Source organism: Prionailurus bengalensis, chromosome E2, assembly GCF_016509475.1.
Source record: "Prionailurus bengalensis isolate Pbe53 chromosome E2, Fcat_Pben_1.1_paternal_pri, whole genome shotgun sequence".
Taxonomy (NCBI): domain Eukaryota; kingdom Metazoa; phylum Chordata; class Mammalia; order Carnivora; family Felidae; genus Prionailurus; species Prionailurus bengalensis.
In genome coordinates, this window is record NC_057352.1 from 61308977 (window position 1) to 61335383 (window position 26407).

Below are 26407 nucleotides of genomic sequence, written 5' to 3' on the forward strand. Positions count from 1 at the left end.
CGGGTGAAGGACACGTACACTGAGATCTGAACAGCAGGGTCCAGCAGTTGGTTGTCCCCCGGGAGGGGCTGAGACAGAGCGCCGGGCGGGTGGGGGGGGCGGCACAGGCAGACTCTGTGGGGTCCCTGCGTGCCCGTTTCCTATGGGAGGGGTGAGACCCCAAGAAAAGATGTAAAACCCCCCTGGAGTCTTTTAAAGGCGACCGAATATATATTCAGAGAATCTCTAAAAGGAAACAGAAACTGCCCTTGGGGAGAAGGGGGGCAAGATTCCTTCTCTCTTTCTTCCGGACTAGCCACCTCCCCTTTAAACCTTGCCCTTGGTTTGTTTTTAAACTGCCTGCTAGCCACCAGCACTGCCCCTCCCGCCACAAAGGGGATAACGGAGTGACAGGTGGTTAGGAGCCGTCACCCAAGTGAATAAACGGATCTCGGTCCCAGATCACTCAGCTAGGAAAAGGACTTGAAGTCCAGGGAGGTCCTCCGCCCTGGGGTGTAAGTTAGCCAGGCCGCCCTCCGACGGGGCCGATCGAGTGGGGAGGGGCACGGACGGCCGCGGGCACACCCTGGGCTGGGGCGTTCAGTGTCAGAGAAGCTTCCAGGAGCGGCGACAAGTGGCTGGAGCCTGGTGGCCGTGGGGTTCGCACACCCGGAGAAAGGAGGTGCGCACGGGGACGGAAGTCACCACGCACCACACTGCGCGGGCATCCACGGCGGGCAGCGGCGGGGGGCGCGACAGAAGGTCCGGCCAGTCTGTGGAGGGTCTGGAAAACCCGGCCAAGCGCTTAGGATTCTCCTCCGCTGGCAATGGGGCGCCACGGAAGGCTTAACTGATCCCCAAAGTGTTTTCATTGTTTAAGAAATGTGCAAATTGGCTGCGCGTCACCTTGAACTCTCCAGAGGAAAGCTTCCAGAATTTAAAATGATAGCGCCGCTCGAATGAATGCTAAATAACAATTAGACCCTGGCGCTGTGTCCTGCACGGGTGTCCAACCGAGGGCCCTTCCCCGAGTGCCAGGTGATTCTTCCGCCAGCCCCCAGCCACAGAATGGCCACCCTCGTGTGTGCGCGACCCGTGTGGACCTGATCACCTGTCACGTGCACGCAAGAGACACGAATGCAGACGGCGGTGTGGCACCCAGGACGCGGCGACCTCTCTGAGCCTCACGGTCTCCCCCGAGGCTGTGCAGACACAGCCCCCTGGTGACAGCCCCCGAGGGACCCCGGGAGACACCGTGCAAACAGACCCTCAAACAGGAGCGGGGGCAGGGAGGCGCTGGAGACACCCGCCCAGGGGGAGGCGGGGGCATGAGGAGGCAGCTGGGCTGACTGTCCCCAGGCTGGCGCTGATGTTCCCTCTCTTCTGTGACGAGGAGGAACCGTCAGCAGGTGCACCTGAGCTGCGGCGAGAGTCGGCCCCTCACAGCCTTCACCCGATGCAGGGAGCCTCTGTGGGCCCGGGACCCGGGAAGGGCCAGACCTGGGGCTCCCGGCCCCTCCCAGGGGCGCACGCAGGGTCTCCCGCCGCGGACATCCCAGGGCGGTCCTCCTGCCTCTGCCTCCGTGGGGTTTGGGTTGCTGGCAGATTCGGGCCTCCTCTGGCAGAGCACTTGGTAAAGGCAGGAGGCCAGCCCGACACGTCACAGCTCACAGCTCACAGCACCCGGGAGGCCCTCACTTCCCAGATGTTCGGAGAGGTTCAGGTCCTGGCCCCAGGTCACACAGCATTGAAGAAGGGCCTGTGGTCCCCGCTCACCTCCTCAGACATCCACGGCTGTGGTTCATTTTATGATTTAACCGCCGCAACGCAGGAGGGGTCTGGAGGCTGGGTGGTCTCACAGCACCTCCAGGAGGGAGGGAACTGAGCCCGCCTCATGGTGGCTACTGACCACATTCTGCAGGGCCCTCTCCCTGGTGGATTCTGGAACATTCCGTCTTCGTGCCCCAGGAGCCATCAAAATGTCCCGGAAGCTCTAGCCGTACGTCACCCAGAAGGCACAGCCCAGACTCTGCCAGGGCAGGTGCTGCCATGAGCCTCAAGGGGATCGCTCTCCCCAGCTTTCAGTGCCAAGAATTTCTGCGCGTTCGCTGCGCATCCCCGGCCAAGGTCTGGTCACAGGCCCTGCTACTTACCCTACTTCCAGAGAAGTCGGCAACGTGCCTGCGGTGACGGGCCGCCACGGGCAGGGAGGAGAACCCCGCTCCGGCAACGCTCCACCGGCAAAGACACGGGGACGGGGGAACGGGGTCCCCAGCCCTCCGCCCGCCACCCCAAGTGGCCTCTGTGGACGATCCTTGTGGATGCTTCCGGATGTTTCCGTGCGGATACACCCTGTGCGTGCTCACCCTTTAAGAAAAGGCAAACTCCGGCAAGACTCCGCCCGGGGCCTTTCTCCGCTGGGCTCGTGCGCGTCCGAGGACGCGGGGTCTCCTCGCCCGGTGCCTGGACGCGGGCGTGATTGGTTCTTCCTTGGAGAGTTAACGGGATCAGAGCGAAACCAGCACCGCCACCAGGCATACAGTAAGTGCCAACTTGGGGCCAGCCTACACCTGGGAACTCCCGGCACACTCGTTGCCTCCGCGGGGCTCCTGGGCTCTCCCTGCGCACTGGCTCACCGGCCTGCCTACAGCCCCGGGGGGAAGAGGACAGGGCAGGACGGGCCGGGGCCGCTGTTCGCTGGTGCACGCGGGTCCTTCATCGCTGAGAGCTTCTGTGACTACCGCGGAAGGTTCTAGGGCCGTGCATCAGGGGCACCACGAGCAAGGCGGCCGCGTGACGAGGAACCTAACCCGTACTTTCGCTCCATTCGACTCCACGTGGTGCACAGTGGCCGCGCAACACGCACGGCCCCAGCACGTACACCCCCCCCCCCGAGGCGCCAGACTGCAGGTGGAAAGGGTGCTCCTCCTCTCCCGCCAGAGGGGCGCCCACCTGCCTGCCCGCCTTCTGCCCAAACAGGGTCCCCTGCTCCCCAGAGCCATCTAGGGAGGCGCCACCGAGAGCCGGCGTCCCCACGACCTGGGAACAACACCTCCTTTCTCTGAATTGAAAGAAAACAGCGTCCTCTGGAAGCAAACCTTTTAAACAGATGTTTCCTCTCGGCCCCCCCTCCCCCCCAGGCCTCCCTCGAGGTGGGGCCTGCTCGCTCTCACACCCAGGCACCGGGAGACCGACGGATTTCAGTTCTTTTTAGGAAAGGGGAGGAAAATATTTTTAAAAATGTGTTTTACAAGCCTGGCTTTGCCATTGTTTATGTAAACAGGTAAATTGTTTCCTGCCTCAATTAAAAACATCTGCCACATAAATGAATACCAATTAACTCATCCTGTTTTTAATTACTCTGTTAATTACACGCAGGCAGCAGAAAGGACGGCTGGGAGTAGGCAACCGAGTGCGGTCCCTCCCCCAGCTTGGCAAGGATCTGGAATGTGTCTGGCTCCTGGTGGAGGAGGGTGGCAGGGAGGTGGTGGCAAAGCGCCAGCCGGGATTCCCCGATCTGGGGCTGTCGCGCGGGCACCTCTTCCCGGGGCCCCTGGCTCACCGCGAGGAAGGCGGAGGCCCTCCTGTCCCTCAGGCACTGAAGACGGAGGACGGGCCTTCAGGGCGCCCCCTCACATCTCGGCGCCCTTTTGCCGGGGGAGGGGGGCCTGGATCTCGCCCAGGAAGGCCTGTCTGCAGGGGATCGGGGACCCCCTAAGAGCGGGTGCCGCTGGCAAATAATAGCGGGGGCAGTGGCTGCTGACGGACACCTTGCCGAATGCCTGCCTTCCGAGCCCGGAGCCCTCAGGGCCGCCTCCGGGGAGCACCCCCGCCCCTGCCAGCATTTCCTACCAGCCTGACCCTCCTCCTCAGCCTCCACTGCGGGCTGTAACCCCCCCCCCCCCCGGCCCGGCCCGCCCGCTTCACCGTCCGGCCCAGGGCACGCGGAGGCTCGTGGGAGGCGGGCACAGCCCATCCAAGGTCCCGTGGCCCGCGCCTGCCGGAGCAGGGTTTACACCAGGACTGCAGTTCCAGGGCCTGTGGCGAGTAGCGTGGTCTACACCACAGCGGCCACGCTCGGGCTCTCCGCTTCCTGGGGCACCTCAGGGTCCTCGCTCTGCCCGCAACGGCACATCCCGCCTCCCACGGATGCGAGCGGCTGTCGGACCCGTTCGCATCTCTTCCCCAGGTTTGCCGGTTGACAGACGCTGAGATGGTCAGGTCCTGTCCGGGCTGAGGGGCCGACAGCTCTGCGCCCACGTGCCAAGTCCAGGCAAGAGGTGGGCACAGGGCCGCTCGTGAGAAGGAGGTATGCTGTTGGCTCAGGCAGACCCAAAGGGAAGGGAGGGCCGCGGTCCCTCGGCCACGTCTGCCCTGGGCGTCAGCGTGGCTCGAGCGGGTGTGCTGTCCGTGTATGGGCACATGAGGGTCCGGCCCACCCCTCACTCCACCAGTGAGAAACCCGATGTCCCCAGTGTTCTAGAACATTCTGCCTATCCTACTACGTGTGGGTGTCTGTTTAGGGGGCTGCCTGCGCCGGGCGGCCTTCTCGGAGCGGTGAGTCGGCGATACACAAGAGATAGGCCAGAGTCTACCCCATGCCATCCCTGGGGGCAGATCCCTTCCAAAGCTGGGTCCCAGTGCAGCCCTCGGGACCGGTGACCGGCCCCTGCTGGAATCCAGTTCCAGCCTCGGAGGGAGGACAGGCAAACGGCCGATGCTACGTGGCTGACAAGACATTAACTGGTCCAATCCTTCCAACAGCCTGTGAGGTCGTTCTGTCATTTAATAATCATAGTGAAAACCTAAAACGTGTCACTCCTCCCATCGTATAGATGGGGCAGCAGAGGCACAGAGAGGTTCAGTAACCGCCCAAAGCACACAGCTAAGCAGGCCGGAGTGGGGGTTATGACCCAGTCCGTGCAGCTCCACACAGGCCCCTGCCTGAGCTCACACAGCTGCCCGGGCCCAGCCTCGTCCTACCGATACCCCAAGCCTCCCCGGTTTGGCAAGCAGGGAGGGGAAACCTCGCAGGGTGCCCCAGTCAAGCAGAAGCTGGGGAGGGGTTGGGTACAACCCTCGGGTCTGAAGTCCGCTGTGTGCCCACCTCCCGGCCATGGGCCGTGGGCATGGCCCTCTGCCGGATGTGGCCCCAACATTTCCCCTCGGAGATGGAGGGGCGCTCGCCTCTGCTTCGAAGCGTGGGCATGCGGACTCGGACCTTCTGCAGGTCTCTCCCTGCCTGCCTCCTCTTCCAGGCGGGCCACCAGGCTGACCTGTGTGTTGGCTGGCGGTCTCCTGAGCCACTGGGGGCCAAGGCCCCATTTCTCAGGACCCACCCTGCACGCTGTCCGGGAGACTTGCACGCCCAGACCTTGGTCTGGGGTGCAGGTCTCCAGACCTTCTGGAATGTACATTTCCTTTCCACACCCAGCAGCCATCATGAGGTCTGGGCTGTTTCCCTGGGGCCTTCTAACTGATTTGAGCAATAAATTGCATCTAATAGCAGTGAAGTCATTTGGGGGCAGGGACTCCCCACAGCACGTGGGGCAGCACTGGGCCCACGGAAGCAGCAGAGGGTCCTGACACGGGGAGGCCGGCTTGCCAACCCTGAGCCTGTCTCCGCCCCCATTGGCTCTCCCAGGGGCAAAGGGAAGCAGGGCGTCCCCAAGGCCTGTCCTTCCAGGCTGGGAGACCCCTGGCCAGCCGCCCTGGGTGGTCCGGACGCGGGGGCCTCGCCCACTTGGGGGGAGGAGCCCCACCTCCACCGGGGGGTGCGGACCGAGGGGCGCAGAGTGCAGGAGGGGCTCCCCCATCCGCAGGAAGCATTTCCGCCCCGTCTGAGTCCCACGGGGAACTCGGGCAGCGGGTGTGGACCTGGGAGAAGGCTGACGCCGGGGGTCAGTGAGCACTCACCGTGCCCGCCCCAGGCTCCGCGTCCACCCCCGGCACCAGCCCCCGGGGCGGGACTGCTGGGCCGTTTCCCAGGACACAGAGAGGGCAGGAGCCTGGACCCTGGGCACCGCACGGCTCCCATCCCTGCTGGCCCCTGGTCCCCCCACCCCAGCCTTGGGAAGGCGCCAGGCGGGCAGATGGGCCCCGTGCTGGCGCAGCCGCGGTGGCAGCTGTGCTGGGGGAGGGGAGAGCCAAGCCGGGCCCTGCCGCCTCCCGGCCTCCCGCGTAAGCGGGAACCTTCTGGATGTTTTGACTCATTCCACCAAATAGTCTCACAGAACCTCGAGGGGATCTGGGGTAGGTTCCTGCTGAGTCAAACAGCCCCGCGGGGATTTTCTGAGGCCTCTGAGGCTGGTGGAGGCCTGGTCTCCCATTGGACGGTAGGGAAACCCCAGGCTTGGGGAGGCTGGGGACAGGCCCTGGCTCCCATCTGCGTCCTCCCGCCCCCACCCCCCCGCCCTGACACACATGGGGAGTCCAGCATCCTTCTGGACTTCGTCTCCTGGGTGCCCTCGGGCTGGGCCCCACGTCACACTGCCCCCACTCTGCGTACTGTGACAGTGTTCACGGGGACTTATTTTGAAGAGACGAGCCGAGAAGGGCGGGGTAGAAAGACAAGGGTCCCGGCCTCGAAAAGGCCCCCCACCTGCTCCACCCTCCCCGGCAGGGCAGCTCCTCAGGAGGAGGGTCCTGGCACACAGTAGGTGCACCCTGAATGTCTGTTGGACTCACTGTCCCCTTCTGTGAGATGGGAGTGAGCCTGCCATTCTGACAGGCTGCTGGGACGACCACCCGCTAAGGCAGACCTGACACGGGAGGCAGCACCCCAAGCTTCCAGAAGCCACGGACAGCGAGTGTGCCCAGCACGGGCGTGCCCAGCATGCATCCAGTGGGCGTGTGCTCAGTTTTTGCTGAGCAAAGTCAGCCCATCTCGACAGGACAGACACTGTAAGGTCCCACTTACACGAGGCCCCTAGAGAGTCAGATCCACAGAGACGGTAACAGATGGGGTCCTGGGGCGGGGGGAAGGGGTGTTTCATGGGGACGGAGCTCCAATTGGGAAGATGAGAAAGTTCTGGAAGCGGATGGTGTGATGGCTGCACAGCATGAAGGTACTCAATGCCCCTGACCTGGACGCTGAGAAATAGTTAAGACGGTCAATTTTATGCCCTGTGTATTTTGCCACACTTAAAAAACCTAGTGGGGAGACTGAGGCGGGCAGGATGCGACTCCCCACTTCCTCCTCCCAGCCGCCCGCCACACGCTAACGGCACAGGGTCAGGTCACGAGCGCAGCGTGAGGCACACGTGTGTGTGACAGGAGCCGGGTCGACCTTCCCCCCTCGGTGGCCACGGCCTGCCCTCCCGGCAGTGCCAGTGTGGAAGGACAGGGCCCCCCTCTTCCTAGGCTCTGTGCCCTCGTTGACCCCAACTCTGGCTCCCCTCGGGCTGCAGGTATCGGGAGTGGGGAGGGTGACACGGGGGCCTCTGTGTCCCCTACACTCCACGTACGCAGGCAGGCGCAAGGGGCCGGGAGGGACCCTAAGGAAAGGTCTTCCCAAATGACCTCGTGAACCAGGAGGTCTAATTGGGCTGGAGGCCTTGTGCTGTGAGGATTACCGGGCAGGGGAGGGGTCCAGCTAGCACCTTCAGGGGTCTCAGACCCTTTGAGAATCAGATAAAAAGCCCTGCGAATACATGTTAGTGCGAGTCAGGTCCAGGACTCCACAGCCACCGCCTGACCTGTGCCCTCAACCTCAAAGGCCCCCGACACCGAACAAGCTGTGACCTTGACTTAGAAAGAGGAGCCGTGCCTACGCTGACCAGACCGTGCCAGGTGCTGTGCTGGGTCCCTTGACCGGGTGTTTAACTGCCATGACTGTTGGCATGCTCACAAGGAGCTTTTACGTGGATAGAGAAGAGCCTGAGAGGCCAGGCCACACGGTGTGCGGGGTGAGGACCAGCATGCGGGCAGTGTGGTGACAGGCGTCCTGGGACAGTCCACACAGATGTGCAGTGACAGGTGTCCTGGGACGGTCTGTTAGATGTGTAGTGACGGGTGTCCTGGGACAGTCCCTGTGGATGGTTGTGACGGGTGTCCTGGGACAGTCTGTTAGATGGTAGTGACAGGTGTCCTGGCACAATCCCTGTAGATGTACAGTGACAGGTATCTTGGGACAGTCTGTTAGATGCGTAGTGACAGGCATCCTGGGACAGTCCCTATAGATGTGCAGTGACAGGCATCCTGGGACAGTCCCTATAGATGGTTGTGACGGGTGTCCTGGGACAGTCCGTTGGATGCGTAGTGACAGGCATCCTGGGACAGTCCCTATAGATATGTAGTGACAGGTGTCCTGGGACAGCCCATGTAGATGGCAGTGACAGGTGTCTTGGGACAGTCTCTGTAGATGGTCGTGACAGGAGTCCTGGGATAGGCCATTAGATGTGCAGTGACAGGCATCTTGGGACAGTCCCTGTAGATGTGTAGTGACAGGTGTCCTGGGACAACTCGTTAGATGTGCAGTGACAGGCATCCTGGGACAGTCTCTGTAGATGGTCGTGACAGGAGTCCTGGGATAGGCTGTTAGATGTGTAGTGACAGGCATCCTGGGACAGTCCCTATAGATGGTAGTGACAGGTGTCTTGGGACAGTCCATTAGATGTGCAGTGACAGGAATCCTGGGACAATCTCTGTAGATGGTCGTGACAGGAGTCCTGGGATAGGCCGTTAGATGCATAGTGACAGGCATCCTGGGACAGTCCCTATAGATATGTAGTGACAGGTGTCCTGGGACAGTCCCTGTAGATGTGTAGTGACAGGTGTCTTGGGACAGCCCATGTAGATGGCAGTGACAGGTGTCCTGAGACAGTCCCTATAGATGGTTGTGATGGATGTCCTGGGACAGTCCGTTAGATGCATAGTGACAGGCATCCTGGGACAGTCCCTATAGATATGTAGTGACAGGTGTCCTGGGACAGCCCATGTAGATGGCAGTGACAGGTGTCTTGGGACAGTCCATTAGATGTGCAGTGACAGGAATCCTGGGACAATCTCTGTAGATGGTGGTGACAGGAGTCCTGGGATAGGCCGTTAGATGTGTAGTGACAGGCATCCTGGGACAGTCCCTGTAGATATGTAGTGACAGGTGTCCTGAGATAGGCTGTTAGATATGTAGTGACAGGCATCCTGGGACAGTCTATTAGATGTGCAGTGACAGGTATCCTGGGACAGTCCCTATAGATGGTTGTGACGGGTGTCCTGGGACAGTCCGTTAGATGCATAGTGACAGGCATCCTGGGACAGTCCCTATAGATATGTAGTCACAGGTGTCCTGGGACAGTCCCTGTAGATGTGTAGTGACAGGTGTCTTGGGACAGCCCATGTAGATGGCAGTGACAGGTGTCTTGGGACGGTCCATTAGATGTGCAGTGACAGGAATCCTGGGACAATCTCTGTAGATGGTGGTGACAGGAGTCCTGGGATAGGCCGTTAGATGTGCAGTGACAGGCATCTTGGGACAGTCCCTGTAGATGTGTAGTGACAGGGTCCTGGGTCACTCCATAAGACATATACAGTGACAGATATCCTGAAATAGTCCATGCTAGGGATGTAGGGACAAGCGTCCCGGGATAGACATGTAGTTGTATAGTGACGGGCATTTTGGAGAAAGTCCATGTATGTGTAGTGACAGGCATTCAGGGTCACTCTGTTAGATGTGTAGTGACAGGCGTCCTGGAGCTAAAGTCCCATCTCCGAGTCCTCTGTTAGTCCTTTCAGTGGACACTGACTTAGGTCTCTGGCTTGTGGGGCCCTGGGTGGAGCCGGTCTGTTCTCACACCTGCATCTGTGACACACTACACAGCCATGACTCTCCCCACTGCTGGACACAGAGGCCGGCCCCCGGGCTCCCCACGAGTGCCCCGGAGAATCGGCCCTCTGGACAGCCAGCTCAAAGGTCACACTTCCTTCTGGCCCGGTAGTCACACGCTCACACACACTTTTGTGCACAGTCCTCACGTGCACACTCACACGCACGAGGACTCCCTGGGCAGGGGGACAGTCCGGCCCGGTCCCGGGAGTGAGCTGCTCTCCCGGCTGGACACCACCCACCCACACGGGGACCTCCCCCCGCCTCCCCTTCCTCGTCTGGCAAAGCGAAGGTGGTTGGGAAATGCGCCTGTTTGGGCTTGACTTCCACCAACACACCAGCTGCTGGACAAAAGTGGCCTCTTGGCTGAGGCTGGTCGCTCCAGGCCAGGTGTGCGGGGCAAGGGGCAGCCGGTGTGGCCTCTCCTGGATGCGTACACCATCTGGAGACTGACCAGGACTTGGGGTCACCCCGGATGCCTCCCTTAGCAGTCTGACCCTGATCCCCCCACTCAGTGACCCTGTGTCTGTCCTCCTCACGGCCTCTGTCTCCCCATGTTCTTCCCTGGGCGGCCTTCTCAAAATGCTGATCTGACCAGCCCCGGCCCCGTCCAGCCAGGCTCAGGGGGCTTCCGTGGGCCTCTGTGACTCCAGGGACAAAAGCCAGAGCACCCTCTGCGTCCACTGTGCCCCAAGGCGCTGCCGTCTGGCTCTACCACTCGGCCGCCGTCTCTGCTGCCTGCCCTTCCGCGGGGCTGTCCCCAACCTCACACCACGCAGCCCCACCCCAGGGCTCATCTGTGTGGTTTGGGAATCCCTGCGCCCCGGGCCCTGTCCTGCCCAACGCAGCGCCATGAGCCGCCCGAGCCAGCTGGGCAGAATTGAAACACCTCGCCCGTAAGACGCGTGCACAACTTCAAAGTCTCTAAAAAAAAAAAAGAAAAAAAAAAAGAAAGCTCTCAGCGATTTAAAACACCAATTGCAGAGCGAAAAGACAACATTTTGGAGACATTAGCTTAAACAACATGTGTCGCTAAAGGTGCTGGTGTCCTTTTCTAACGCGGCCACGATCTAAACTCTCACACGTGGCCGCCCTCTGTCTCGGCCACGGGTGCCCTGCTCGCGGGCGCCGGGCACACTTCCGGGCACGCGGGGCTGGTGTGAGCCGGGGCGCCCTGGAAGGAGCTGTCCTCCAGAACGCCTCCTGTAGCACGCGGCCTGGGGCCCCAGGGGCGCCCAGGGAGTGGACCCTCTGACTCAGATCGCGGGAGCAAGCAAATGAGACCCTAAACCTCCGCGAGGCACCCAGACGGGCCACGTCTTGGCGATAGGGACTCCCTGCGCCCAGTTGGGCGGCGGGCCCGCGGAGAGGGTCTCAGCCAGACCTCCCCACCCCCGCCCCGAGCTGCCACAAGAGGGCGCGCTTCCCGTACAAAAGGAGGGAGCCTGAGGCCACCGCGGGGCCAGGAGGTGTGTGACACAGGGCCTCGCAGGCTCCGGCGGGGCGTGACCGGTCACACCAGACGGCCGCCCCTGGGCGACGGCCCCCCTGCTCCCTGCCTGCGGACCAGAGCCTGCCGGGGCCCCTGCGAGGTGTGAGCGGCACAACCCAGCCGGTTGCTTCCACCCGGGGCTCAGAGGGACACGTTCGCCCAGACAGCAGAAGGGCCACCTGCCGACCTGCGGCCTCACTGGCCCGGGATGCAGCCAAACCCTGCCCTGGGGTGGCCAGTGCCCGTTCCGACTGCTCAGATGCAGGGGCGTGACGGGAAAGGGCTGTGGAGGGCGGCAGGGGCGGCCAAGGGAAGTGGGGGCTGCGGAGCCCCGAGGCCTGGCGAAGGACTCCTCGCCTCCGGCTGTCTGGGGGGCCTGGTGTGGCAGAAACACAGGGGCTCCAGGGGCAGGTGACCTGGGTTCCTGAGCTGGAATCCCACCTCCGCCACCAAGGCCCAGCTTCAGTGTCCCCGCCACGAAGCAGGCACGGGGCCTCGGCTGTGCTGCAGGACACGGATGCAGGGCGGGTGAGCCCCTGCACAGGGCTGGCTGGGCAGGAGGGACACCAGGGTCCTCCCTCCGCAGGGCCACCTGATTCCCACAGTCGCCAGAGGGCGCCGGGATGGTGCTGGGTACTCCCCAAAGGCGGGGGCGCGACAGCCATGTCCACAAGCAGCGATCAGCAAGGACAGCCCACGTGCCAGATACACCTCAGCACAATCGGAAGGGGGAGGAGCCCGCGTGACTGCATTTTGCATGTGCAACTGGAGACACAGAGAGGGTGAGACGGCTGGTGTCGTCACACAGCCACTGGGAGGGGAGCGGTGGGACTCAGAGAAGTCAGCCTGCTGCCTGTCCCTCCCCGCTGCCTCAGCAGATGGGGCAGGGCCTCCCCGAGCTGGGTGGGGGCCTAAGGCCTCCTCTGCTCCGGAAAACGGCCGCTTGCTGCTGCTGGGGAGAAGGGCCCACGACAGCTGGAGGACTTTCCTTCCCAGGCTTGGCTTCGCCCAGGCTTTCCCGGCTGCTCCCGGGTCAGGAGTGACCAGCAGGGACTTCCCCGTAGGTCCCGTTCAGGTCCTCGGGCTCACAAAGAGCCCCCCTCGCCGCCCCCACCCCCACATCTCCTGCCCTGCCCCTGCCGAAGGCTTTCCTCTGTCCCAGCAAACAGATGACGACCCGAACCTCCTCCTGCCACACCCAGCAGGCTCCCAGCCTCAGGGGCACCCCAGACTCCCGGCCGCGGACGGCCACCCCGCGAGCGAACTGTGATGGGAGGTGTGGGGGGGGGGGACGCGGCGGCTGAGAACGTGCGGGTCAACGGCAGAGCCAGGAGAGGCGTCTTCCTTATTACGGCCAAACCAAATGCAGATCTTTGTTTTCCTTCCCAGTGACATCTGGCTCCCCGTGAGGCCCCAGGAATTACAAAAAGCAGAAGTCTTAACTTCTGTTTTATTGCTGCAGGAAACTGCTGCAGACAGCGCGGGGTGGGAAGCGTCTTCGCGGCCCGTCGCAGGCGAAGGCTCAGCCGTTTGCGCCCGGGGCCCCGGGTCCCGGGTCGGGCTGGGCGCTCAGAAGCGGGAACGAGGAAGCAGCTATTTATCACTTTTACATCATGAGTCTCCACCCCGCGGGCCAGGCCTCTGCCTGGGTCTTTCCACTGAGACTACGAAGGCCGTTTCCAGTCCAGGAACTTGTCTCCAGACGGCCCAGCCCCCTCTCGCAGCCCTGCTCTTGGCTAACGGCGGCCCTCAGAGGCACTCGGGGGCCGGGTCGCCTCCTGCAGCCCCGCCACCCTCTCCCAGCCCCGCATCCCAGCCCTGGAACCTCGGAGGTAATCAGAAGTGTGGGGTCAAGATCCCGGGTCAAGATCTGGAGGTGCGGTTCGCCGGCTCGAACGGGACAAAGGACAGCCCGGCAGCCGGTTCCTTGGAGCACGGTGCTCGCCCGGTGTGGCTGCGATCCCAGAGACCCACTGCCCCGAAAAGGAGCCTCAGGCCCATGAGCCCCGGCCCTCCAGGGTGCACCCCAGATGACCCCAGATGCACATCTGCCAGTCATGAGTTTCCAGCCTCCTCCTGCCCACCCCCCCCGGACACGTCAGAATCTGTGGGGACTCTGAGTAAGCCACACACCCGTGGTCTCCCACCCCCATCCCTCCGGGAGGCCACACTGTGCGTAGACAGTGATGGGGCCTGACGCGACACGCGGGACTCTGCAAAAGCTCGGGGGGCCTGTCCGCCCTCCGGCTACAGGAGCAGCACCGGGCACCTGCCTGCCTCCAGCGAACCTCTCTGGGCCTCGGGGTCCCTGCCTGGAAAATGGGACAGCAGTCACCTTCAGGGTTGTCGGGAGATTACATGAGAGGAAGCCCAGCCCAGCACAGCCTGCGTGCCGGACGCGTGAGCTCTGGTCGTTACCCTTCTGTCCCTGTGGGCACGACACGACCCACATAGCGTGTGAGCTGCGCGTGGTAAACACTTTCTGGGGCCAGTTCTATCCAGTCGTGTGCCATCAGGGCAGGGCCACCCTCCTGACACTCACAGCTCACAGGGGCCAGAACCCTCCGCCCCCAGGCCTGAGAGGTGACACTAGTTACACAACAATGCTATGTTTGCGCACCCTCCTACAGTAGCAGACAAGGTCCTATCCTCCCACGGGGTGGGGGAGGACGAGGGCGCCGGCCTCGGCCTCCAAGACCCAGACCCGGCAGAGGTGCTCTCCCCCTGCCCTAGGGAGTCTCTGACTCCAGGAGGCGCCACCCCTCACATCAGTCACAGCTGTGCCCCAGGTGCCTGAGGCCGTGTCAGGTGGGGGTCTGACTTCTGGGACACTGACCGCTCCCTGCAGGACGGGGAGCACGGGCACGGGGAGGCCAGCTCACGGAGGGGGCAGCGCTGGGGAGCCTCTGGCCGCTGGGGACTCCCTGTGGGGAAGGGGCGGGGCCGACAGGCAGGCTTGGGCTCCCCTCTGAGCTGGACAAGGAGGGGCCAGCGCCTCTCTGGGCGGCAGTGAACTCAAGTCCCGCCACCCTCGCCGGTTGTCCCCCTGCCTCTGGCAGGGAGTGTGAGTGCTCGGGCTGCTGCTGGTGGGGGGCAGATACGCTCGCAGGTAAGAGCCGGGCAGTGGGCAGGACGGCGCTGCCCCACAGAAACGCCAGTTCCCTCCTGGAAAGCGGCACTAATTAAGCGACTACTGCATGCCGGCTCTCCGCCACGTCTCAGGGACACGGGTCGCGGTGCCTCTTCCACATCTCGCACTGTGAACACACGTGTACGCGCACATCTGTCCAGTGACTCAGAAAGGAACGGAGGCCCACTGGTGCCAGGGAGGCTGCAGTGAATCAGACGACCCCAACCTCAACCCCCTGACAGTGCAGCCGGGGTGGGGAAGGCCCGCCCGTGCCAGTTCCAGAAGGTGGCAGGGAAAGGCCTCGCCCAGACCCCACCCTCGGCCGGAGCAGCCGGCCTCCGGGGTGGCGGCCCCGCTGGCTTGGATCTTGCGGATTAGTGGCTCAGCCTGCCGGCGGCTTCAGATCCTTGCGTAGGAAGGAAAATTAATTTCTTCCAGTCATGCAGAACTGAAAATATGTGCAGCCAAACTCAGAGATTTCCTGGAGGTGGTAACTCAATTACGCGCATAACCTGGTGACCAAGGAGGTGCTCCGGGACCCGAAAGGGGTTGTGGGTGGCCCAGGGGAGCCCCGGAGTGTCCTGGAGGGAGACGTCCAGCCGAAACCTCCTGGCTCGCCAGCCCTGGCTGGGCTTGTGAACAGACAGTTGCCAGCCACGTGACCGTCCCTTCCCCCCAATCGCTAGTAGATGGAGGCACCTCCAGAGAGAGACGGATTCCACCGGAAAATCGGTCCTAACGTGATGTTCTCCCAGCCTGCGTCTGTCAAGCTCTCGGGGAGCCGGCAACACCACATCTGCTCCAGTAATCCTTCGTTTCTTCCTCCCTCGTTCCCTCTCAGCCCACAGGAGGGGCCCGGCAACACGGTCCCGGACAGCGGGGTCCCAGCACAGGCTTGTGGGTGGCAAAGAACAGAACCCCCTGCCCTCCTGGGCTCCCCGTCCAGAGGACAGAGCAGGGTGAGGGCGGGGCAAATCTGTGTCACCGCGCTGGCTCTCTAAGAACGTGCCCAGAAGGCGTGGACCGGCCTTCCTGCCCCTGCCAGGAGTGGCCTCTGGTCCTCTCGGCCCGGCCTGCCCCCCACCTTGGGGCTCCAGCCGCAGGAAGTTTCTCCAGCCTTGCAGCGACTTGCGAGAGCAAAGCCAGGATGCAACATCAGCCCTGGCGTCCACAGCCCCCGAGCTCCGTGGGCCGCCTGGGAACCTCCTGTTTCTGGGTCCGGGAGAGGAAACACACGCCCAGTTAGACATAATGAGGCGGCATCCTGGCCCCAGGGCCGGAGAGGAGTGCGCCCCGCACGGGACTATGGGGTCTCCTTTGCTCTCAAAGGAAGTATTTTTCCCCCTAGTCTCCGGAACAGGCCTGCAGTCAGCCAGCCAAGGTCCAGATGGTGGGGAATACGGGGGTTTTCGGAGGGAGGGGTCCCCACACTTGCAGGGATCTGCTCACTCCTCTGTGGCGCCCCCCCCCCCCCCCCCACGCAGTTCCCAGGGGCAGGAAGGAGGGACAGCCTGGGGCTGTGTGTTCAGAGCCCAGCAGCTCAGAGTGTGGCTTGCCACCAGCCCGGCTGCCTTCCGCTCCTTGTGAGCCCGTCTAGGGCTGAATTTCCAGCCATCTGTCCCTCCACGTCGGCTCACACCTCCCTCGGAGCCGTTCCCACAGCCTGGCTCCAGGCCTGCCCAACACGCAGATGGACGGTTCCCAACGGGTGTGAATAATCACTGCCACAGGGCTGCGCCCCAGGCACCGCGGGCTGTTGGGACCCCAGGGAGGGTCGTTTAAGCCCCTGTCCCCACACACGGGGAGTGGGGACAGCCCCCCACCCCCCAGTCTCCGGGCCGACTTCACCGCAACACCAATTAACCGCGGACACCGCTGACCGGCCGCCCCTTGCCTGGTGGGCAGGGCCAGGGACTATAACAAGACGACGGCGGCGGCGGCGGGAGGCACAGAGGGAGCTCTGCCCCCCACCCCCATCTCTCTTAGGGCCGCTCTCTGCGTCCCCTCCCAGTCCCCTGTCACCTGGACCCGGGCCTTTTGTCAGGAAGCCTGGGTGCCAGACGGGGAGCCTGCGGGACACCCCACCTTCCGCACGCAGTTCCCACGTTAGGTTTGACCACACCCCCGGCAGGTCAAGCTCGGCTCCAGGGGTGGGCTGGAGGGACCAAAGTGGGTGGGCACTGACTGGGCTGGCCCCACCCCGCCGCGGGCTCCAACTTTCCAAAGTGGGGAGGGGGCGCCCGGGGGCGGCCCGCACGCTCCGCGTGGCTGCTAGGAGACCCCCCCCCCCCCCCCCGGCCAGACGGCAGCCCGCGGGCGGAGTCGGGGCGGCGGCGGCGGCGGCGGCGGCGCGCGGGACGCACCGGGCACTTACGGTCCGGAGGTCCGGCGGCTGGGAGGCTCCCGAAGCGGCTTCTCCTCGGAACTCGGTCCCCGCCTCCGTAACTTGGTCCCCGCCACCCCCCGCGCGCTGTCCTCAGGCGCGCGGCGGGGCCGCCGGGGCGCGCGGGGCGGCCGCCTGGGCCATGCCCGGGCTCGGCTCCCGCCGCTCGCTGCCCCCGCCCGGCCGCCCCGCGCGGGAACAAAGCGCGCACGCCGCCCCCGGGCGGTCTCCGGCCTCCGCGGCCGCGCGGGTGCAGCCGCCGCGCCTTCCACTCGCGGCGCCGGGCTCTCTGCCGCGCGCTCGGCCGAGCGTCTCACGGGGCCCCGCGGCCCCCGCCCCGCGCGCTCCGCCCCCGCCTCCTGCCCCCCGCCGCCGCCGCCGCCGCCGCCGCCGCCGCCGCGCCACCTGCCTCCCGCCCCGCGCCCATCGCTCTCGGCTCCGCCCCGGGGGGCTCGGTGCGGGGCCGGCGCGGGAGAGGGGCTCCGCCCGCCGCCGCTCCGGGCAGACAGCCGCCCCCGCCGTCCCCGCCGCGGAGCCCCGGGCGCGCCCTGCCAACTCGGCCGGCGGCACGGCTGCGAGGATGAGCGGGGTGTGTATACGGGGGCGCGGGGTGGCGGGGTGGCGGGGTGCGGGGCCGTGGCGGGAGGGGGGGCGGAGTGCCGTGGAGGGGGGTGCGCGCTTCCCTGCAGGGGAAGGGGTGGTGCCCGGTGAGTGTGCGGAAGCGCGGGGTGCCTCGGGGGGCAGCAGCGTGGGTGTCGTGCAGGGAGCGCGGAGGGCCGTGCGTGGCGGGCCCCTCGCCTGCGCCCACCCTCGCCGGCTCCGCAGGCCGCGCCCTGGGCGGGCGGGTGGGGCCTGGATCCCCGCGCGCGCCGCCGCCGCCGCCGCCGCCGCCGCACACCCACCTCGCAGCAGTCGGCGACCGCCGGCCTCGTAGTTTTAGGAGACGCGCGTCTGGCGTCCGGGGCGGGAGGCGAGTAGCAGGCGCCCCTCCTCCGGGCGCCGCGCCCCCCGCCCGCCCGGCCGCGTGGGGCGGGAAGGGGCCCGGGGCCGCTTCCGCGCTCGGCCGGCAGGGGGCGCCCTTTCCCCGCCGCGCGCCCCGGGCCCCTTGCGCCCGCTCCCCGCATTAACCCGGGCAAAAATGCAGGGGGCGCGGGGTCCCCAGCTCCCCGGCCGCTCGGCCCGCGACATTTGCATGTACTTTCCATTTATTTGCATATCATTCTTTTAATGTCTGCAGAAATGCCCCAAACCGGAGACCCGGCTCCCCCCCCCCCCCCCCCCCCCCCCCCCCCCCCCGGCACCCACCTTTCTCCTCCCGACCGCAGCCCTGGCCCTGGCTCCCTACCCCCACCCATGTTGCCTCTTGCCTTAAAGCGCTTTGTGGCGTATTGGATGCCTTTGCCGGGTTAGAACGTTACAGTAAATCCGTGCCTTTTTCTTCCCTTCCTCCCCCAGCCCACACATGCTTCGTTTCTCAGACAGGAGCTGGGGTCCCAGGGTCACGGCCTTGCCCGCAGAGGGCCCAGAACTTCGGAAGAGCAGCGCCCTGATTTGCATCTTATTTGGCATCAATCTGCACGCGAAGGTCCAAGGCCCCTAATTCCCAAGTATAAAAATGCAGCCATGTGCCAAAAAATATCCCTCTCCTCCGTGCGTCTGCTCCACCGGCCTGTGACTTCTCCTTGACGGAGCCCTGTCCCTGGAGCTGAGCTAGGCAGAGGAAGCCCCTGGACACACAGCTGTGCCCAGGGGTCCAGTCAGCTGGGTCACCCTTGACCTCCTGGGCCTCTGCAGCAGCCACAGGGGGTGCGGAAAACGGTTTAATTACAACAGGGATGTGTGGTATCTGTTTCCCTTGTTTCCAGAATGTGCTTACGTGTGGGCTCAGCCCAGTCCCGTGGAGGAGCAGAGGTCCTGAGCCCAGAAGAACAGAAGAACAGAGCCCAGAAGAACAGAACCCGTGTCACAGAAGAACACGGGTCTGAAAGCACCAGGCCTGCGGTGTAAGGCCACAGGTTTCAGGCACCAGTCGTTATCAATAGCAGTCTCTTTACTCCATGGACCCTGAGATAGCAGTGACTTAAAGGTGCACTGGTATTTTATGTGTCCCTGAGAAAGCAGGACAGCTCCCGGGTTTAGTCCTAAGATGCCTCGAGGCTTCAGAGAGAGTAACACCCAAAAAAGGGAGCAAGATGGGGTGACCGGGCAGCAGACGCCCAGAAGCCAGCTCGGGGAGTCCTCAGCCGTACAGGGAGGCCAGTGCCGCCCCCGACAACGGTGCGTTCACACCGAGCGTCAGCAGAACCGGACCCAGCCTGGGCCCGGGGTGCTGCAAGTGGGACGCCTAGGAACGGGGCTACCTGTAGCAAAGGCATCTGAGACACGACGGATCCCTGACCCCAAGCAAGAAGCCGTGCTCTTCTGAGACCCAGCTCTAGGCCCTGGAGACCGTCCCAAAGGCCCTGCTGCTGGCCTGAGAAAACGGGCTGGAGGGAGGGAAGGAGCTTCGGAGATGGCGCTTCTGCCCCGGGGGGACTGACCATGTCAGATGGGGGCCGCGTGGTGGCCATGGTGAGTCACGACAGCCGCTGTGGACCCCGAGTGGGGCCTGCTAGGGACACACACTGGGCTGAGTTCCATCTTGGCCTTTCCCCAGTTAATTCTCATCCCTCTGCCAGGCAGGTGTACTGGACCTCTGTTTTACAGGTGGGGGGACCGGGGCTCTGACAGGCTGCCTGACTCGTCCACAGCCACACGGGCCCACACTGCCTCTCACCCAGCGGGTCTCCCTGCTGCTTCCCATGGACTGGTCGCTCACATTGGAAATGGCCGGGGCACAATTCTGGGCACCGTGAGGGGACACTGAAGGCAGAGAATCCCATCCCTCCCCAAAAGACGCATGCGGTCTGGCCAGCAAGGCCCACCTCCCCCCAGGAGACCGGATCAAGGGCAAGGCAGGCGCCACCCCGGAAGCCCTGGGTCGAGGGGCGCAGAGCAGGAGGGCCAGGAACAGGGAGACGAGTGGGGATCGGGGCCCCCCTGCAAGGCCTGCAGCGAGCCAGCATCTGCAGAGGAAGCAGCCCCGCGCCCCCCTTCCTCAGGGCACAATCGCCTCTGCCTCCCTCCACCAGCGTCCTGTTCCCAGCACTCGCCCACAGGGAGCGCCCTCTGCCCGAGGGCTCACAGCACTAGTGCTGGGACCAGCACCCAGACTTTCTTTTTAAAAGTTTTTTAAGGTTTGTTTATTTTTTGAGAGAGAGAGACAGACAGAGTGTGAGCAGGGGAGGGGCAGAGAGAGGGGGAGACACAGAATCGGAAGCAGGCTCCAGGCTCCGAGCTGTCGGCACAGAGCCCGATGCGGGGCTCGAACCCACAAACTGCGAGATCGTGACCTGAGCTGAAGTCAGACTCTCACCTGACTGAGCCACCCAGGCGCCCCAGCACCCAGAATTTCTGACTTGCTGTTGAGTGCTGTCTTTGCGGCCTTGCCCTCTCTGCTCCTGGGAAAACAGCCCCATCACGTCCAGTCCTCTCCAATAGCTACTGCTTTTTTTTTCTTTTTATTTTAATAAAAATTTTTTTTTCAATGTTTATTTATTTTTTGGGACAGAGAGAGACAGAGCATGAACGGGGGAGGGGCAGAGAGAGAGGGAGACACAGAATCGGAAGCAGGCTCCAGGCTCTGAGCCATCAGCCCAGAGCCCGACGCGGGGCTCGAACTCACGGACCGCGAGATCGTGACCTGGCTGAAGTCGGACGCTCAACCGACTGCGCCACCCAGGCGCCCCTCCAACGGCTACTTCTAACGTGTCTATGCTTGATATTCCCCCCCCCCCAAAAAAAAGAGCCCTGAAGGGCAGCACCCACATGTGATCACTCTCAACCCCACAGTTTCCGGCTCAGGGTTTTGACAAAGATACAACTTATAAGTACAGCTGACCCTTGAACAACGTGGGGCTTAGGGTCGCCAGCCCCTGGTACAGTCACAAATCTGCGCATAGCTTTCCAAACACTTGGCTAAGAGTGCATTGGCTTAAAAAAAAATTTTTTTTTTTTATGTTTATTCATCTCCTGAGAGAGGGAGAGGGAGACACAGAACCCGAAGCAGGCTCCAGGCTCCGAGCTGTCGGCACAGAGCCCGACGCGGGGCTCGAACCCACGAGCCGTGAGATCGTTGACCTGAGCTGAAGTCAGACAGTTAACCGACTGAGCCCCCCAGGTGACCCGCTAATAGCGTACTGTTGACCAGAAGCCTTAGCAACAATATGAACAGTCGGCTCACACATATTCTGTGTTATGTGTGTTATATGCTGCATTCTTGCAGTGAAGTCAGCTGGAGAGAAGAAAATGTTCTTAAAATCAAAAGAGAAAATACATTCACAGCACCGTATTGTGTTTACCGCAAAACATCTGTGTATGAGCAGACCCGCTCCTTTCAAACCCGTGTGTTTCAAGGGTCCGCTGCACTTGCCAGAGGCAACGCCTGAACTGGGTTCTTTACTCTGGTTTCTCTACCCCGACCCCCGATAGGAGCTGCCATACGGAGCCCCGTCCGGGAGCCCCGAGCTTCACCGCCAGGTCCTGCCCTCACCACCGGCCTGGGAGGCGGGGCTTGCCACCGGTCTCGCTGGCCTGAGGGGGACCCCTGGGGTCCGGAGAGCTTGGGTTCTTGAACGTCTTAGGCAGAGCCGGGTCCCGCCGGGTCAGCCGGGCCCGGAGTCCGGGCCGTCAGCCACCGCAGGCCCACCGGTCTTTAAAAACAATTCCGAGCAACTCTGGACCACCTCAAACGTGCTTCTGTTATATCTGAAAACTGAACGGAAATTTAAGTAGCTGCCGAGAAGATAAAATCTGACACACCATAAGTGTGGATTTTTTACAAAAAAAAGGGGGGGCAGATGAGTTAGATATCATTTGATAGCCACCATTTGATTTGATAGCCACCATTATCCATTTAAAATACGCAAGTCAACTCTACTTTAGCACCTGAATTTTCACACAGCTCCCAAGCTGAAACAAAGAACTTTAAAAACAAACAAACATATTTTTTGAAACAATCAATACACCCAACTTGGGGCTCAAACTCACAACCTCGACATCAACCCTGACCGAGCCAGCCGGGCACCGCGACACCGAGAACTCTCAAATACGACACCGAAAGCACAATCCGTGCGAGAAAGATTGGGTGAGCAGGACTTCGCTGAAATGAGAAACTTCCACTCTGGGAAAGACACCGTGGAGAGGGTGAGAAGCCGAGCCACCGACCGGGAGAGAGTGTTTGCAAAGACACATCTGATGAAGGACTGGCATCCAACACGGACAAAGAGCTTACAGTTCAGCGAGAAGACCAACAACCCAGTTGAAAAATGGGCGAAATACCTGAACAGCCACGTCCCCAAAGAAGGTATACAGATGACGCAGACGCATGGGGACAGGGGGTCCACGCGACACGTCACCAGGGAAACAGAGCCATCACCACCTACCTGTTAGAAGCGCTGAGATGGAGAACGGGGCCGACGAGGGCCGGTGGCAGGGGCCCCGGGTGCCGGCGGGAAGGCGGGGCAGCACGCGCACTGCGGAAGGCGGTCTGGCAGTTTCCTACGAAACGAAACATGTTCTTACCGCACGATCCCGCGTTCATGCTTCTCCCTATTTACCCGAACGTCTTACACCCACACGAAAACCCGCACGTCGATGCTTAGAGCAGCTCCGTTCACGGGTGTCCGCACTTGGAAGAAATGAAATCGTCCTTCGATGATGAAGGCACAGATCGTGCGGTCCGACCCGACAACGGGGTGTCACTCAGCGACCGAAAAGGGCCGTTTAGACCTGGAGGAACTTTAAATGCACATCACTAAGTGGAAGAAGCCGTCTGCAAAGGCCCCGTGCGGTAGGATTGCAACATGTGGCACCTGGAAAAGGAGAGCTATGGAGACAGTGAAGCCTTCGGTGGTTGTCGGGGTTGGGGCAGGGGGCAGGCAGAACACAGAGGATTCTGGGGGCAGTGAAACAGCTCTGTGTGATGCTGTGAGAGTGGGTATGTGTCACTGTACCTTTGTCCCAACCACCGAATGTCCATCACCAAGAGGGGACACAGATGTAAACTGTGGGCTTTGGTTCCTATTAATGTAGTGACGGGCACCTGCGTGGCTCAGTTGGTTGAGTGCCTGACCACGTTTTGGCTCAGGTCGTGATCTCGAAGTTCGTGGAATCGAGCCCCGCGTCGGGCTCTGTGCTGGCAGTGCGAGCCTGCTTGGGGTCCTCTCTCTCTCTCTCTCTCTCTCTCTCTCAAAATAAATAAATAAACTCAAGAAAAACTATTGATGTATCGATGTCAGCTCAGTAATTTCACATCAGCGGGAGATGTTAATCACGGGGGAGCGGCTGTGGAGACGTGGTGTTTGGAAGCGTCTGTTCTGTGCTCAGCTTTTCTGCGCACCTGACACTCCCCCTCAAAATAAATCGTGTTAACTTAAAAAGAAAAAGGCCAGCAGGCTAAAGAAAAGAACCGTCAGTGACTCTTCGAACATCTCCTATGATAAAGGGCACGCACAGCGCGAGGCGTATGCAACGGCCCCTCTTTGCCCCTGGATTTTCACACAGCTCCCTTCTCTCCTGGTTTGTTTACGTCCATCCCACCCACCAGAATTCTATCCTAATGTATTTTCAGTTTGAAAGCTTTTATTTGCGTATCACGCACAGCAACGTAAACGGAATATCGGGACTTAAACGCTTTCTGCCGCTAAAGGTCGTCTGTCTTCTCGTCGGGCTGCCGTCGTGATCACCGGCAGTAAAAACGGTGTGAACTCAGTATACATCCGGAGAGTTAGTGTAAAAAGGACGTTTCGGTTGGAAATACAGGTATTGAAAAGAGGGACGAGGCAGAGTTTCGAGTGGTTTCTGTATTATTGCCAGAAGGCGGGACTAGACACGGACCCGTTCCTGTCACGGGATCTCCCGTGAATCACGCCAATGAGTAGGTCGGGATGAAAGGCCTCTGTGCTCCCGAGATATCGCTGTGGCCTCTTCAGACAGTCCGGTGCCCGAACCACATGCCGATCGGTCACAGAATGACTTAGTCAGCTGACCAGTCCGCGGGCCCTCTGCAATCTTGTTGCGAGATCGGAAACTGCCAGAATGGCAAAAAGCTGTGTTTTCTGCAAGCAAGGAGGTGCAGGCAGGTGGGGCATCAGGGCTGGGCCCAGGCAGGGAGCCGTGAGCCTTTTTTGGGAAGTGAGGGCACAGGCACCATTCCAGGGAAGCTGGGGACGGGTTGGCGCTGGGCGTGAGCGGGTGGCCTGCTGCCCGGCCGCCAGCCGTGGCCGGCACGGACACCAGGAAGCTTCCCGCCCCCAGGACTGTCTCTTGGCCTCGTCCCCTGCCCCACACTCGAGGCCAGCCCGACTCCCACCAGGGATGGCCCCTCTCGCCAGGGGAAGCCCCACCCAGAGCCCCAGGCGGAGACGCAGCGGGAAGGCAGAGGGGTGGGCTGTGGGGTCATCCTGCCCACCCGGCATCAGGGCTACAGCACCAGGCTAGGCCGGGCCCACCCGCACCAGCGGGCCGGGAAGGAGCCTGCGGCAGCGGCTCAGGCATCAGAGGCACCCTCCTCCTGTGAAATGCTTTCCCTGGGGTCTCCGTGGGGAACCCTGCTGCCTGGGCCTCCACCGCTCTCGCCCTCACCTTACTCCCAAGCGCGACCCCCACGGGGGTCCGGGATCCTTGCCTCCCTGTGGCAGCCCCTCAGCCCCTGCCCCCCAGCCCCCCGCATCTGCAGGTGCACAGAGCCTCACCCTCGTGGCTGATCGGCTCCAGCACCACGTGTGACCCGTCCCTGACCGAGACGTGTGGGGAGTCTCCCACGTGCGGGACCCTGCCCCCTCCCCGCCCTGGCCCTGCCACTGCCCGTGGCCACCGCCTGAGGACGGCGCTGGTGTGGGGGTCACATGAACAGAGGAGGGGGCCGCTCGGGACATCGCTGAGCTGCCCGGCCGTCCCCGAAACCCACCCTACTTCCAAGCTTGCCATTTCAATAATAAGTTTCCTTATGGTTCAGGCTGGTTTTCGCCAAAATGTCTGTTTCTTGCAACCAAAAGCTATTGGCCTTCCTGTCCAGAGGGCCCTCACAGCCGTCCGGGGGCCACGGTGGCCCATCGATCATCCCCGACTTCACTACACGTAGGAAGCACCCCGGGCGGCTGTGTGGCAAACGCCCAGGCGCAAATTTTAAGGTGGCACCAAAAACTCAGTATTCGAGATAAACCACATTTTAACCCAACATTTAAAAATGTTGGAATCGGTGCCCAAAAAACCCATGGGGAGCAAGACACGGAAACTTTACATGAAGACGGGATTCCCACCGCTGACTTCTCCCCCCTGAGACGGCCGGAAGACCCCGCGTGATGCAAGCCTCGGCGCCCTGCCCTCCATGTGGGTCTCGGTGGTTTAAGGGAAGGAGGGGAAGTTGGGAAGGAGGGACCCCAGGCGTGTCACCAGCCATTCACAGGCAGTTTCCCCTTCTGTGCTCAGACCAGCCTTGCAGGTTCTGGGAGGGGAAATGCCTCGTCTAGGGGCAGGGCCAAAACAGAGGCGGCTTCCTCGGATCCCCCGGAGGAGGACACAGAGGAGGCCAGCGGATGGCCGGCAGGTGCTGCCGGGAGGTCCCGGGCAGGGAAGGGAAGGAACGGACAGACACAGCCTGTCCACTCAGGGCCGCTGATGCTCTGTCCTCTGGGCGTCCCGGGGGACCCGCAGGAGCGCCCTCAGAGCCGTCCTGCCAGGAGACCGGGGACTGGAGCGTTTGCACGGGACGCCCCGTCCCTTCTGGTGAGGGCCACTCAGGGACGGTCACTCTCCATCTGCGTCCCCCCCTGCGGCGGCCGAGGGGGAGCCCTAGGCAGGGGTGTCGGGGGCTGGTGGCCCAGAGCCAGACGGCGTGCCCAGAAGCGGGGCAGGTGACGGGTGCGGTTGGGGTGCGGCGTGGCTGGTCCTGGCTGACCCGGCTCCCATCCCCCGCCCCGGGGACTCCCCCGCCCCGGCCCGGGCACCTCGGAGGCCCGAGTCCTGGCAGACTCCTCCGGGCGATCCCATTGTTTCATTCCAGCTCGGCTGTTTCTATCTGTGTTGAAGCTTTAGTTGGGAACTCGGAATGGCGGTCACGTTGAGAGAACCGTGACGTCAAGTTCTCCCAGGAGAATCATTAATTATCGTGTGAGCGGAGCCAGGCCGCTAAAATCCCAGTTCCAGGTGGGGCCTAAGCGCAGTGTCCACCTGCGGCCGGACCGCGGGGTCCCCGAGGCCACCTGCCAGCTCCCGCGCCTTCAGGTGCACCACAGGCACTTTCCCAACTGCCTCTCGTTCAACCTTGTGGCAGGTTGGACGGGGAGACTGGGGCCGGGGACCCCGAGCGCTCGTGTGGAGGTGGCCGTGCGCAGGGTGGGGGGCGGCTCTGCCCCTTGTCGCCGCGCTGCCGGCCCTCGCCTCCCACTTCTGCCCTGTTAGCTGCCCAGTCACACCCTGCCACCCCCCCGTCTGCCAGCCTGTCCACACCTCGGTTGACGGTCACAAGAAAGGAGGCCGCGGGAGGGTGGCCCGTCTCCC

General features: G+C 62.6%; 1 protein-coding gene across 4 annotated transcripts in view; it reads right to left on the minus strand.

The window, feature by feature from the left end:
• Positions 1-26407, minus strand: part of CBFA2T3 (CBFA2/RUNX1 partner transcriptional co-repressor 3) — an 80834-nt gene that overhangs the window by 31358 nt on the left and 23069 nt on the right. For 2 of the 4 annotated variants that reach the window (XM_043599889.1, XM_043599888.1), the window contains exon 2: positions 22291-22405. The gene's annotated coding sequence lies outside the window, so the exon portion shown is untranslated. Of the gene's footprint in view, positions 1-16798; positions 16938-22290; positions 22455-26407 lie in introns of those variants that run through there. The other 2 variants (XM_043599887.1, XM_043599890.1) reach the window with 2 other exon arrangements.